Genomic DNA, 14,697 nt, shown 5'->3' with positions numbered 1-14,697 from the left:
GCATGAAGAGATGCAGAGCAGCCCTGCTGAGAAGGACTTGGTGTTGCAGCCAGATGAGAGGCTGGACATGAGCCAGCCATGTGCATCCAAAGGAGAGTGCCCAGCAGGTTGAAGGAGGTGATTCCCCACCTCTGCTCAGGTAAGACCCTACTGGGAGTACTCTGGAAGGGGTTTTATAGTGATTTCTGTGAGCCATCAAGAAGTTTGATAACAAGATCCATGTTTACCCCTGAAAGAATTTCCTACCAATGTTTTTGACATGAAAACCAAGAAAGAAAGATAAATAAGAGAAACCTGCAATGGCCTATTCCATTGAGCATTTTGCTTGTCTCTCGTGACCAATGAATAAAGTGTAAACATAAGAGCTTTTTAAGAATGCAGAAAAAGCATGCAGGCTAGAATAAAAACAGGGTTTGAAGCCTTCTGGAAATGGAGTGTGTTGGTTTGTAGTGTCTCGGTCTCTACCACGACAGAGTACTGCATCCTGCTCTGGGTCCCCAAGGCAGGAAGGACATGGACATGTTGGATCTAGTCCAGAGGAGGGACAAAATGCTCTGAGGGCTGGAGCCCTTCTTCTTTGGAGACAGGCTGGGAGAGCTGACAGTGTTCAGCCTGGAAGAGAGAAGACTCCAGGGACACCTGATTGCTGCCTTTCAGGGCCTTCTGAGCGCTTGTAAACAGATGGGACAGAATTTTTAGTAGAGTCTTTTGTGACCAAACCGAGGGGGAATGGTTTTAATCTAAAAGATGGTAAATTCAGACTAGATGAAAGAAACACATTTTTTACACTGTTTGTTATGAAAACCTGGCACAGGTTGCCCAGAGAGCTGGACATCCATCCCTGCAGACATTCAAACTCCTGCTCTGAGCAACCTGACCTAGTTCAAGGTGTCCCTGCTCACTGCAGGCCATTGGGACTAGATGGCCTTTAAATGTCCCTTCCAAGCCAAGCCATTCTGTGCTCCTGTGCACCATCAAAGCAGTGCTGCATTAGTGCTGGGCTGATTATGCTGGCACCTGTATTTTGGTACTTGTGCCATTTAGCAATTGGCCACGAGAGGATTGATGGGCTGGGCAGTGAAGTCTGCAAATAACAGTGTGCTCAAGGAGAAAAAGGAGAGCAGCACGGCTTCCAGTTCAGATAAATGCCAGCATTTTGCTGCCCATTCCTGGTTAGAGAAATAAAGGAATGTCCTGAAGATCCCTTCATGTGGGTTCATTATTGGCCGTATCAGTACTTGTGTTCTGTAAAACAGGTTAAGTTGTTACAGCTTCTTGCCCCATTTATCCCTGGATAAAACCCAAATACTGCATTGCTCCTTGTCTACTTTCTTCCAAGTCAAGGCAAATTTTGTTCATTACTGTGTGGGACATATTCATGTGTTCACAAGCAAATTCCTCTTGCCACTCTCACAATGGCTAGACTGCTTTGTTGATTTGCTCTAATTGGACTGTAATTAAGGCTACCTCTCACTAGAATTAAAGCTGATGCATTGGGAGGCAAAGTGTTGAGTCATTTCTCCTGGAGTCTGGCACTGTAGAGAGTTGTTCTGTAACTAAATGACATCCGAAGACAGGTGTAGTCTACCATACTTCTGGCATACTAGAAGTGAGAAAAAACCCTTTGAATCAGGATTTTATCCTTTCTTCTTTCTCCTCCTCCTCCTAGGAATTTTAATCTCTGAGGTCTAAGCTCTTCAGCTGCCTCACAAACATTGTTTTAATTCAGTCAGTCATCCATGCAGTGAGCCACAAATCAGGACCGTGGTGTGAACCTTGAAGCAATGTAGGTTTATAGCACTGAAAATAATAATCCAATACCCAGGTTAAGCTAAGCATTTCCCAAAAACTCCACATGTCCTCAGATATGTTTCAAAAGGAATCACCGTTTTAGGTGGGAGTGGGCAGAAAGAGTGTCATCAAAATAAAAAATTCAGCTTTCTGAGATCTTTATATTCCTATAAAAAGAGAGTCCAAGTTGTTCATGTATGGAACATTAACTAGGAAGTGAATGACAGATTGTGAAAATAATTACTTGGGGAATGAATAACCATAAATAATAACAAGTTTACATATAGGTAATAAGTAAACCATCATGCAAAGAAAAAAAAACAGACCTGCCAAAATAAAAACCAATAAGGCTGTTTCATATGTCTGAATAGAAAAAAAAAAATACTGAAAAGAATCAGAGATCCTCAAGGGCATTGCTATATATAGAAACTTCCAGCTATTCGGAAAAAATGAAGGAAACTGTAGTGTGCAATAAACAGAGGTAACCTGGAATTTATTGGTGGATTTGTTGCAGAATTTCAGAGAGCAGACTGGAAAAGCATAGGGGTTGATCAGACCATGTGTGGGCATTTACAGCAGTCTGATGGATGTTTCTGGGACCAACTGCAGGAAGGAAAAGCAGCACACAATTCCTGGGACAAACTCTTTGCTGGCTGTGGACTTTTTGATAGCCTGTCCCCTGGGGCTGGGGGAGCTGTCACGGGGCAGGGAGGGCCAGGGCTGGCAGTGGCTGCTCAGGGATGGCTTTGGCCCGTGTCCCTGGCAGCAGCCACTGACCAAGCAGCTGCGCTGCCCCCGGGCTCTCCTCCCGGCCTGCTGGGCTTTGTTGGCTGGCACAGCCTGTGCCAAGGGCCGGCAAGGTGCCTGCAGGCCCCAGCTCTGGGGGAAACAGAGAACGTCCTGCCCATATCCACCGTGCTGCCAGCTCAGCAGTGCAGCACAGCACGGGCTCACACTCCCCATTGCTCCCACAGATGCAGCCGGCACCACAACACGTGTTCCCGATGCCCAGAAGGGCCTCGGAAGGTGTTGCTATTTTTGGAACCCTCTGTTTGCATGGGATAAGGGCAAGTTTGGCTATCTGTTTCTGCCAGGAAATTATTTGAAGAGCTCATCCGAGCCTTGACTCAGAGCTTCTCCATTGCAGTTCATGTTGTAATAAATAGGTGTGATTCCTGCTGATAAAATTATAAAGTAATCAATATTGATATAATAATTAATATTTGGAAACAGTAAAACCGTTAGAAGGTGTAATGCCAAGGAAGAAAGGGAGAGGAGGGGCTCCCCCCCTTCTCCTGCAGATGTTCAGAACAGGAAGAAAAAAGAGATAAGTATTACTGAATTTAGTTAGAAGAGAGGAAAGTTTGGTTGGACATCCAGGAAAATGTTAATTATAGGAGATTTATTGCTTTGATGCTAGAACATAGTATTGGCTTGTATGATATTAGCTTTGGCTTACATTATACCAGCTTGGTGTGCATGTGTAATCCAAAAGGTGAATCAAAGGACATCGAGGAAGAGGAGAGGCCTTCATCAGAGACGACCCCAAAGAACACTGCAACCACCTAAAAAATGGTGGAGCATGCGTGGTAAAAGTGATAATGAAGGTGGAGATACAAGTGTGACAAATTGAAAATGGGAAGAGATGGTGATGATGTACAGTGTAAAAAGGAGAATTTTAGGCTTGGCAATTTGTATGTGAGGGGACAGGGGTCAAGCCCTGCCCTCCGTACCCCCCGTGTACCCCGCACGGTTATTTTTCCTTATGCGCTATTATAAGAACCAAATTATCCCTTATCATAACCAAATTATATTGTCAATATTTTGAGTGGATTCAATTTCATATACTTTTCAGCTACTTCATTAAAATTGCTGCAACATTTAATTTGCTTGGTTTTCTTTCATGATACAGTAATTGGAGAAATATAACAAAATTTTTGACTGTAATTCAGTCCTAGCAGTCAGTTTTATACCCCTCCCCTTATTTTCTATTGTTATAGCATATTTTATTAGCAATGGGTTGCTCCTTTCCCCCCTGTGATGTTGGTTTTGCCCCACTTGTCCATCTCTCCAAAGACCTGCCCTTTTGTTCACTGTTCCTCCTCCCATTGCATGTCAGTCCCTCTCCAAGCCTGCCCCTTGCTCAAGAAACTTCCCTATCAATTTTGTATCCTGCGGAATCCCATTGGTTTGTTTAAGTTCTTCCCCTCCCCTGTAATCCCCAATTGGTTTAAACCTTGTATTCCCCGCCTGGTGTTCCACCCTCAGTTTCTCCCAATTGGCTAAAGATTGTATCCTCCTCTGGGACCCTGCCAAGTTTGTAAGTTGATGTATGCCTTTAATGCAGTGTTGGCCTGCCCCTGATGGTCTGTAGAATAATCACCTTTGGAAAACATAGAGCAGACCTCACCCTGTTCCTTGTCCCTACCCTCAGTGCAGTCCTACCCCCAAGGCAGTCCACCTGTGCTGTAGAGCAGCTGTGCCCTGCAGCCACAGCCCAGATTCGACAGTTTTCTGGGGGCAGCCCAGTGCCACTGTGGGTGTGGGCAGCTAGTGGGGCTGAAGAAATGGGGCAGCACAGCACTTCCCAAATCAGCTCTTCTGCTGCAGTAGAGAGATGCAGCTGTGACCACATTGTCCTGGTGGTAGCACCAGCAAAGCCCACCCAGCACCAGCAGTGGCTGAGCTCCATGTCCAGGAGCAGCCATGGATGCCCACGGTGTGGGCAGGCAGGAGCCAGGCAGGGGCTGCTGTGCCCAGCGGCGGGGCCCCGAGGGGATGGGGGAGCCCATGCTGAGTGTCCCTGGGCTGAGGGCACATTTCCTTCTGTGGGATCATCTGGGCCTGGACCTGAAGAGGCACAAAGGGATATTTTTGGGGTCCCTGATGAGGGTCCCAGGAGTCCCGCATGTTTTAAATAATTAGCTTTTTTTGATTAATAAGGAGAATTTATTTCATAATTAAAATACAGTCTTAGAATGTCTAGAAGCAAATATCAGATTGGCCCTGAAGCAGGCTGACAGCGTCAGGTGAGACAGGTGGGGCATTTCTCTCCCCTGTGCATCACGAAGGGACAGCTTTCACAAAGATTTTTGTACATTTCCAAGCTCCAAGGGTTGTTGGGGGCAGCCGTTTTTCTGCTTTCTTATGGTTGATCTTATCCTTTTTGCATTTTCATGTAGTTTTTCCTTTCTTGCTGCAGCTCTTGCTGAGAGTTTCCCAAAAACTGGTAAATAATTCACATTGTTAGAAGAAAATCTCCTGGAATATGCGTTCTAGGAGGCACACATTTATCTTATAGATGATGCATGTCGAATGCATATTGCTGAGATTTGGTCAGACAAATAATTTTCTGGAATCAGCATTTCTGGGGACGAATATTCAGGCTAGGATTTTGGTGCATATTGATTGCCCTGAACCCTCTTTTGGTATGCTAGGATTTTCATTAGGCGAGATTACTGTAGTCTCAGCATGAATTTGTATATACAATCTATCAGAATCCCTCCCTTTCTCTATTAATTTATTAATTTTGTACTTTTAGGATACACTTTGACAAAGCTTACTTATTTTCTAATTTTATGTTTAGTATTTATAAAACTTAACAACTACACTTTTATACTACTAGTCAGGGTATAAAATTAACAGCTCTTCTCATAAGGTAGATTATTCTAAATCTTTAATTTCTTTTCTTTGAATTGTCAATTATATTTTTTTATATCAATGCATGTGCTTATTGTACTTTAGATATATTTTGACTCCATAGTCGTTTAAGGCTGGTAATATTTGTAGAATAAATTTTTCATGTTTTCTTATGTTGCCTGCTAAAATGTGTCTTTATAACTGTCTCATGTTCTTGTTTTCTAATTCTTGAGCAATTTGCTTTATTCTACTCTCAGGATTTATTTCTTCTCTATCTCTTCCAGAACAAAAAGTTTTAATATATTGCTTACAAATTTTGCCATTTTCTTCTTTTTGCTCTATTTCACATTTTCTTTATTCCAGTGTCTTTTACTACTCATAGTGCACCTTCTGAATTTGTTAAAATTATAGCGTACTACACTAACTTGGGAGTGTGCATATGGCTCATTCTTTTTGGGCTTGGATGACTAATACAGTGACAATAATCCTCTGCAGTTTTAACACTCTAGCTCTCTCAAAGCCCCTTTGGGTTGCAGCCAAAGGGCCAAGATGTGTATCTTCTTGGTAGCAGAGCTTACACCTTGGGATCTAGTCACTGGTGTCATTCGTCTCATTCTCAGTATTTACTTCATAAGATTTATAAGAGCCTTTTAAATTGTTTTTCAGGTTTTAGGATAGCATCTGCTTATTTCTAATTGTTATAGTTTTATTTCTTTGACATTTTAGCTGTAAAGTTGTAATTAGTCTGTACACTTCTCTTTCTTTCAGCTCTACTTGGCTTTTTTCCTTTATTTTAATTTGATCCTTATTAAATATCTAACGGCTTTTGTTATACCCTATCTGATTTAATGTTACTTTTAGTGTTTGTTGGAACTTAAATCTGGTTTGTATCTTATATACTTTTTTTTTTCCAATTTTTCACGAATCATATTATTGTTCTAATATATTCTTTACAGTGTTTCATTAGCTTTTGCTTCTATTTCTTTTGTCTGTTATAACAAAAGCACAAAAATATTTTATTTTTTGAAATAAATTTGCATATCACACCTTAAATATTCATGCCACTTAAAACAACCTCATGAATAATACAATTTAAAATAAAATATTTTACTTCTCATAACAATGGGTTTTACAGCTTACAAGCTTAGGTATTAACATGCATCAGTCTATTTTACTTCAAGGAGTAGTGGTGACATTTTAGTGAGGTTTGGCTGGTGTTTCTGTTGGTGGATTTACAGGTCTCCTGTCCTGTCTTTCTTTGCAGCTGAACCTGCTGGTGAAGGTGGTGCAGCTTCCCAAGCCACGTCCAGGACTGAGGCTCTGGGAGATGCTGAGGGTAGGTCAAGGCCTTTCCCCTGGGAGAGCTGCCAGCTCAGAGCCCAAAGCTGGGCCAGGGGGGCATCGCTGCAGGTGCCAGCACAGAACCATGCACGTGTGTGCCCTCGCCCTGCGTGATTCCCTCACCTCTCCTGCGGGTCAGTGGTGCCCGTGCAGATCAGCAGAGATGGCAGAAGCTTCTGTGGCTGTTGAGTTACAGGTGTGTCTGCAGGGAGGACTTCTCCAGCTCCTTTGCTGATTCCTACAGAGAAGCCTGGCAACCATCGCAGGGGTGAGTAGTGTGTCCCTGCTGACCCCTCTGGCTGAGCCCTGCTTTTGTGGGATCTGTTCCTGGGAAATGGAATTCTGTTGCTCTAAGGTCCTCCAAGGGGGAAGGACCAAGCCACAGGACACCACAAACCCCATGATCCATCCGAAAACATGAGGCAAATGCTGAAGGAAATGCAGCAGGCAGGAGAAGGTGGGTGCATTTCCCTCATGCTTCCCCTGGGACTCAGCAGCCGGGGGCTTTGGCTGCACATCTGGACACGCTGTGTCTGGCACAGCGGGAAGGCATCCATGGCAGCCTCTCTGCCCCACAGCTGCTGCTGCTGCTTTGACGCCCTGCAGGGCTGTTTCCCAGCCTGGCCTGGCTGCAGCTTCTGCCCAGCCTCTGCAGGAAGGCATTTGGCATCAGCTGGCAGACAGCCCCAATTGCTCCACAGGCCATGCCCACCCTCAGATCCCCTGCAATTTCCTGGTGTCCAGGCAGATCAGATGTTGGGGCTGTTTGGGGAAGGAAGCAGCCTTGGGTTGTCCCAAAATCCTGGGTGTTTTCTGATCCTTATGCATTCCTTTCACAAGTGATGCCTCCTGAAATTGTCCCCTTCCCCATTCCCAGTCAGGAATGTTTTCATCTGATCCAGCTGTCTCTTTTCCATTCTCCAGAAATGAAAGGAGAGCCTGCGGAGAAAGAAGCATTTCCCAGAGGAAGCAGTGGTTGCATGCCAGCCTCAGCTCCAGGAAGGGAGGCCATGCCAGGCACAGGCACAGGAGGTAATTGTTGTGCCTGTGGGCCTGAGCCCGTCTGAGGCTTGAGCTGCTCTCTCTGCTGCCTGACAGTGCAGGGACAGCCTGGACAAGTCAGGCACAGCCCAGGGGAATTATCCCGAGCAGGCTCAGGGCACTCGGGTACTGAGCAGTCCTGCTGGGGTCCCTCCATGGGAGACATGTCCTGTTATGAATAGAAAATTGTATTTTTTTTAAGTTTCAGAGTTAAAAAAAACCAAGCCAGACCGAGTCAGACTCCTTTGGTTTCGCTGCCGAAGGAAAGCTCTTCAAATGCCTGTTAATGGCAGGTGATTAACTGATTGTTTCCCTGATGCTGGCCGCATGCCAAGAAGATACCAAGGGAAACCCTCCAGGGTAAAGAGAATGGGCAGTGACACCAGAGACAACATGCAAATAAGAAATGCAGTGCACCCTGGGTTTTTACAGTTTTACAGTTTTTACAAGAAAAAAACCCCTAAAATCACGAGCCAACAAGTGACTTAAGTGGTCTAAGAATGGGAGCATAGTCCCGTACCTGCTTGGACCTTTTTATTTTCTCACCCTAACCTGAAAAGACACTGATTAAAGACACCCCCCGGGTTTGTAAACAAAACAAACCAAGGACTCAACGACTCTCCCGTGAGGACAGAGTCCCCAGTTCTGTCTGCAGACCAGCGGACAAACTGCATCATCCTCCTCCTTTGTGCCACGCCTGGGAGCAGCGGCGGCGAGGGTGCAACCCGTCGATTTCTCCCCACCTGAGCTGATTCTTCTTAATAAAGGCATTAAAAAGGAGAAAGATCTCCTGCCCATTTATTTCATGTCCTGAAACCTGGGAGCGACTGCAATGGTGCCCACGGTGCGGAAAGGACAGAGGGGGAGAGGAAGCCTCCAGTGTGTCCTGAGCGGGCCTGGCTGTTAGCCCTTGGGATCTGGGAGCTGTCCCAGCAGAAGAAGGACGGGAGGGACAGAGGGAGGGATGGATAGCTGTGTCACTGCCTGCTGCAGTTTTCCCTGGGGTTTTAGAGAGGATTTCCTCTGTGTCTGAGGGAGAGAATCCCGGGGCCCTGCACTGCTGCAGCCACCCCTCCCAGGGATGTTGCTGAGGGCAGGGAAAGAGTGTGGAGAGTGACCAGGAGCCAGCCCAAAGCTCCCCAGGCCCCTGTGCACCTTCGGCCGTGTCTATTCACATCTGGCTCCCAGGGCCTTACCCGACTCCCTGGCAGTGCCCAGTTCTCTGTGGCAGAAGGGGATCCCAGCACACCCTGGAAAGTATTCTCATATGTGCTCCGTTCTAGATGAGGTTGCTGGGAAGGCTTCTCCATCAGCTTGGATGAAGAAAGTTTTGAAGCCCTTGGAGCCTCCTGCAGTTATGTTCTCAGTGTGCCACCAAGGAAGAATTGTAGACAAGCGGGCAGGAAGCAAGTGACAGAAGCTTCTGTGGCTGTTGTGTTACAGTTGTGTCTACAGGGAGGACTTCTCCAGCTTCTCCAGCTCCTACCTTGGATGCTATACGCAAGCTCATCTCCCATCACAATGGTGAGCAGTGTGTCCCTGCTGACCTCAAAGGCGGAGCCTTACTTTTGTGGGATCCATTCCTGGGAAATGGAAATATTTTTCTCTAAGGTACTCCAACAGGGAAAATCCAAGATACAACAGATAAGATATCCCTGGAACCATCCAAACAGATGAGGCAAGAGCTGAAGGAACCCCTGCAGAGAAGACAAGGTGGGTGCATTTCCCTCATGCTTCCCCTGGAACTCAGCAGCCGGGGGCTTTGGCTGCACATCTGGACACGCCGTGCCCGGCACAGTGGGAAGGGATCCATGGCAGCCTCGCTGCCCCGCTGCTGCTTTCACGCCCTGCAGGGCTGTTTGCCAGCCTGGCCTGGCTGCAGCTTCTGCCCAGCCTCTGCCGGAAGTTATTGGGCATCAGCTGACAGGCCATGCCCAAACTGTAACACACCCTGAGATTCCCCACTATATCCAGCCCTGCAGATTAGGAAAAGGGTGGCTGTTTGGAGGTGGAAGTGCTCTCATCATGCCACTGTAACCTGGCCATTTTCCTGCTCCATAAATTTCACAAATATTACCTCTGATGCCACCACCCAAGTGGGAAACAGCCCCATCTGATGCAGCTGTCTCCCTTCCTTTGTCAAGAGATGGACATAGTGCTTCAGTGGAAGGTGGCATTTCTTGAAGGAAGCACTCCATCTTCGGTGCCAGCCCCTGCTGCAGGAAGGAAGGCAAAGCCAGACACGGGCACAGGCACAGCAGGTAATTGCTGTGCCGGGCTCAGGCCTGGCCGGGGCTGTGTGGCAGCAGCTCTTCCCCGAGGGCCTGCCCTTGCCCGGCCCGGCAGCAGCCAAAGCTGGAGGCGCCTCGGCTTCCAGGCCTCTGGAGCTGGTTCAGAGCCCCGGGGAAACGGGACTGGTGCAGCAACGTCCCTGGCGCTGCAGCTGCTGCGGAGCTGGCCCTGAGTGCCCAGAGGCCCAAGGCACAGGAGCAGCCCCGAGCGGGAGCCCTGCCGCCAGCCCAGGGCCAGAGCCAGCCCTGGCACACAATGGAAACAGTTCTCATCTTGGTTTGCTTCCAGACTGGGATGCTGGGAAGGATTCTCCATTAGCCTGGCGCTCTGAAGTTGTGAAGCCCTCTGAGCATTCTGCAGGTATGTTCTCACTGTCCCACCAAGGCGTAATGTTTGACTGACTGGTAAGAACCAGGTGACAGAAGCTTCTGTGGCTGTTGTGTTACAGGCGTGTCTGCAGGGACGACCTCACCAACTCCTACCTTGGATGCTGCACAAAAGGCCAGCTCCCATGGCAGGGGTGAGTAGTGTGTCCCTGCTGACCCCTCAGGCTGAGCCCTGCTTTTGTGGGGTCCATTCCTGGGAAATGGAACTACTTTCTCTTAAGGTCATCTGTCAGGAAAGACCAAAGACATGGCAGGCAGGAAATTCCAGGACCCATTAGAAATCATGTGGCAAATGCTGAAGGAACGTCTGCAGAGAAGACAAGGTGGGTGCATTTCCCTCATGCTGCTCCTGGGACTCAGCAGCCAGGGGCTTTGGCTGCACATCTGGACACGTCGTGCCCGGCACAGCAGGAAGGGATCCATGGCAGCCTCGCTGCCCCGCTGCTGCTTTCACGCCCTGCAGGGCTGTTTCCCAGCCTGGCCTGGCTGCAGCTTCTGCCCAGCCTCTGCAGGAAGGCATTTGGCATCAGCTGGCAGACAGCCCCAATTGCACCACAGGCCATGCCCTCCCTCAGATGCCCTGCAATTTCCTGGTGTCCAGGCAGATCAGATGTTGGGGCTGTTTGGGGAAGGAAGCAGCCTTGGGTTGTCCCAAAATCCTGGGTGTTTTCTGATCCTTATGCATTCCTTTCACAAGTGATGCCTCCTGAAATTGTCCCCTTCCCCATTCCCAGTCAGGAATGTTTTCATCTGATCCAGCTGTCTCTTTTCCATTCTCCAGAAATGAAAGGAGAGCCTGCGGAGAAAGAAGCATTTCCCGGAGGAAGCAGTGGTTGCATGCCAGCCTCAGCTCCAGGAAGGGAGGCCATGCCAGGCACAGGCACAGGAGGTAATTGCTGTGCCTCTGGGCCTGAGCCCTGCTGAGGCTTGAGCTGCCCTCTCTGCTGTTTGGCAGTGCGGGCACAGCCTGGACTAGAGCAGCACAGCCCAGGGGAATTATCCCGAGCAGGCTCAGGGCACTGAGCAGTCCTGCTGGGGTCCCTCCATGGGAGACATGTCCTGAAACCTGGGAGTGACTGCACGGGGTGCCCACAGTGGTGAAAGGACAGAGGAGGAGAGGAAGGCTCCAGTGTGTCCTGAGAGGGCCTGGCTGTTTGCCCTTGGGATCTGGGGGGTTTCCCCACAGAAGGAGGGCAGGAGGGACAGAGGGAGGGCAGGATGGATAGCTGTGGCACTGCCTGCTGCAGTTTTCCCCCATGCTTTAGGGAGGATTTCTTCTGTGTGTGAGGGGGAGTGTCCCAGGTCCCTGCACTGCTGCAGCCACCCCTCCCAGGGATGTTGCTGAGGGCAGGGAAAGAGTGTGGAGAGTGACCAGGAGCCAGCCCAGAGCTCCCCAGGCCCCTGGGCAGCTTTGGCCATGTCTATTCACATCTGGCTCCCATGGCCTTACCCGACTCCCTGGCAGTGCCCGGTTCCCTGTGGCAGAAAGAGATCCCAGCACACACTGGAAAATGTTCTCATCTGTGCTGCATTGTAGATGAGGGTGCTGGGAAGGCTTCTCCATCAGCTTGGATGAAGAAAGTTTTGAAGTCCTTGGAGCCTTCTGCAGGTATGTTCTCAGTGTGCCACCAAGGAAGAATTGTAGACAAGCGGGCAGGCACCAGGTGACAGAAGCTTCTGTGGCTGTTGTGTTACAGATGTGTCTACGGGGAAGACTTCTCCAGCTTCTCCAGCTGCTACCTTGGATGCTGCACTCAAGCCCAGCTCCCATCTCAGGGGTGAGTAGTGTGTCCCTGCTGACCCCACAGGCTGAACCCTGCTTTTCTGGGATCCATTCCTGGCAAATGGAAATATTTTTCTCTAAGGTACTCCAACAGGGAAAATCCAAGATACAACAGATAAGATATCCCTGGAACCATCCAAACAGATGAGGCAAGAGCTGAAGGAACCCCTGCAGACAAGAGAAGGTGGGTGCATTTCCCTCATGCTTCCCCTGGGAGTCAGCAGCCGGGGGCTTTGGCTGCACATCTGGACACGCCGTGCCTGGCACAGTGGGAAGGGATCCATGGCAGCCTTGCTGCCCCGCTGCTGCTTTCACGCCCTGCAGGGCTGTTTCCCAGCCTGGCCTGGTTGCAGCTTCTGCCCAGCCTCTGTAGGAAGTTATTTGGCATCAGCTGACAGGCCATGCCCTAACTGTAACACACCCTGAGATCCCCCACTATATCCATCCCTGCAGATTAGGAAAAGGGTGGCTGTTTGGTGGTGGAAGTGCTCTCATCATGCCACTGTAACCTGGCCATTTTCCTGCTCCATAAATTTCACAAATATTACCTCTGATGCCACCACCCAAGTGGGAAACAGCCCCATCTGATGCAGCTGTCTCCCTTCCTTTGTCAAGAGATGGACATAGTGCTTCAGTGGAAGGTGGCATTTCTTGAAGGATGTACTCCATCTTCGGTGCCAGCCCCTGCTGCAGGAAGGAAGGCGATGGCAGACACGGGCACAGGCACAGCAGATAATTGCTGTGCCGGGCTCAGGCCTGGCCGGGGCTGTGTGGCTGCAGCTCTTCCCCCAGGGCCTGCCCTTGCCAGGCCCGGCAGCAGCCAAAGCTGGAGGCGCCTCGGCTTCCAGGCCTCTGGAGCTGGTTCAGAGCCCCGTGGAAACGGGACTGCTGCAGCAACGTCCCTGGCGCTGCAGCTGCTGCGGAGCTGGCCCTGAGTGCCCAGAGGCCCAAGGCACAGGAGCAGCCCCGAGCGGGAGCCCTGCCGCCAGCCCAGGGCCAGAGCCAGCCCTGGCACACAATGGAAACAGTTCTCATCTTGGTTTGCTTCCAGACTGGGATGCTGGGAAGGATTCTCCATTAGCCTGGCGCTCTGAAGTTGTGAAGCCCTCTGAGCATTCTGCAGGTATGTTCTCACTGTCCCACCAAGGCGTAATGTTTGACTGACTGGTAAGAACCAGGTGACAGAAGCTTCTGCGGATGTTGTGTTACAGGCGTGTCTGCAGGGACGACCTCACCAACTCCTACCTTGGATGCTGCACAAAAGGCCAGCTCCCATGGCAGGGGTGAGTAGTGTGTCCCTGCTGACCCCTCAGGCTGAGCCCTGCTTTTGTGGGGTCCATTCCTGGGAAATGGAACTACTTTCTCTTAAGGTCCTCTGACAGGAGAGACCAAAGACATGGCAGGCAGGAAATTCCAGGACCCATTAGAAATCATGTGGCAAATGCTGAAGGAACGTCTGCAGAGAAGACAAGGTGGGTGCATTTCCCTCATGCTGCTCCTGGGACTCAGCAGCCAGGGGCTTTGGCTGCACATCTGGACACGTCGTGCCCGGCACAGCAGGAAGGGATCCATGGCAGCCTCGCTGCCCCGCTGCTGCTTTCACGCCCTGCAGGGCTGTTTCCCAGCCTGGCCTGGCTGCAGCTTCTGCCCAGCCTCTGCAGGAAGGCATTTGGCATCAGCTGGCAGACAGCCCCAATTGCACCACAGGCCATGCCCACCCTCAGATCCCCTGCAATTTCCTGGTGTCCAGGCAGATCAGATGTTGGGGCTGTTTGGGGAAGGAAGCAGCCTTGGGTTGTCCCAAAATCCTGGGTGTTTTCTGATCCTTATGCATTCCTTTCACATGTGATGCCTCCTGAAATTGTCCCCTTCCCCCTTCCCAGTCAGGAATGTTTTCATCTGATCCAGCTGTCTCTTTTCCATTCTCCAGAAATGAAAGGAGAGCCTGCGGAGAAAGAAGCATTTCCCGGAGGAAGCAGTGGTTGCATGCCAGCCTCAGCTCCAGGAAGGGAGGCCATGGCAGGCACAGGCACAGGAGGTAATTGCTGTGCCTCTGGGCCTGAGCCCTGCTGAGGCTTGAGCTGCCCTCTTTGCTGTTTGGCAGTGCGGGCACAGCCTGGACTAGAGCAGCACAGCCCAGGGGAATTATCCCGAGCAGGCTCAGGGCACTGAGCAGTCCTGCTGGGGTCCCTCCATGGGAGACATGTCCTGAAACCTGGGAGCGACTGCACGGGGTGCCCACGGTGGGGAAAGGACAGAGGGGGAGAGCAAGGCTCCAGTGTGTCCTGAGAGGGCCTGGCTGTTTGCCCTTGGGATCTGGGGGGTTTCCCCACAGAAGGAGGGCAGGAGGGACAGAGGGAGGGCAGGATGGATAGCTGTGGCACTGCCTGCTGCAGTTTTCCCCCATGCTTTAGGGAGGATTTC

General features: G+C 49.9%; 1 protein-coding gene and 1 long non-coding RNA gene across 2 annotated transcripts in view; both read left to right on the top strand.

Annotated features, from left to right (window-relative positions):
* LOC135307549 (serine/threonine-protein kinase PAK 1-like) overlaps nucleotides 1-14,697 on the top strand; it is a 437,852-nt gene that overhangs the window by 192,388 nt on the left and 230,767 nt on the right. The window lies entirely within an intron of this gene.
* Nucleotides 6,571-7,228, top strand: LOC135307453 (uncharacterized). Its single transcript, XR_010368172.1, has 3 exons — nucleotides 6,571-6,766; nucleotides 6,968-7,039; nucleotides 7,127-7,228. It is a non-coding gene; the product is annotated as an uncharacterized LOC135307453 (long non-coding RNA).

This window comes from Passer domesticus, chromosome 9 (assembly GCF_036417665.1).
Source record: "Passer domesticus isolate bPasDom1 chromosome 9, bPasDom1.hap1, whole genome shotgun sequence".
Taxonomy (NCBI): domain Eukaryota; kingdom Metazoa; phylum Chordata; class Aves; order Passeriformes; family Passeridae; genus Passer; species Passer domesticus.
The sequence above is the reverse complement of the archived record's forward strand: the minus strand, read 5'-3'. Positions and strand labels throughout refer to the sequence as shown.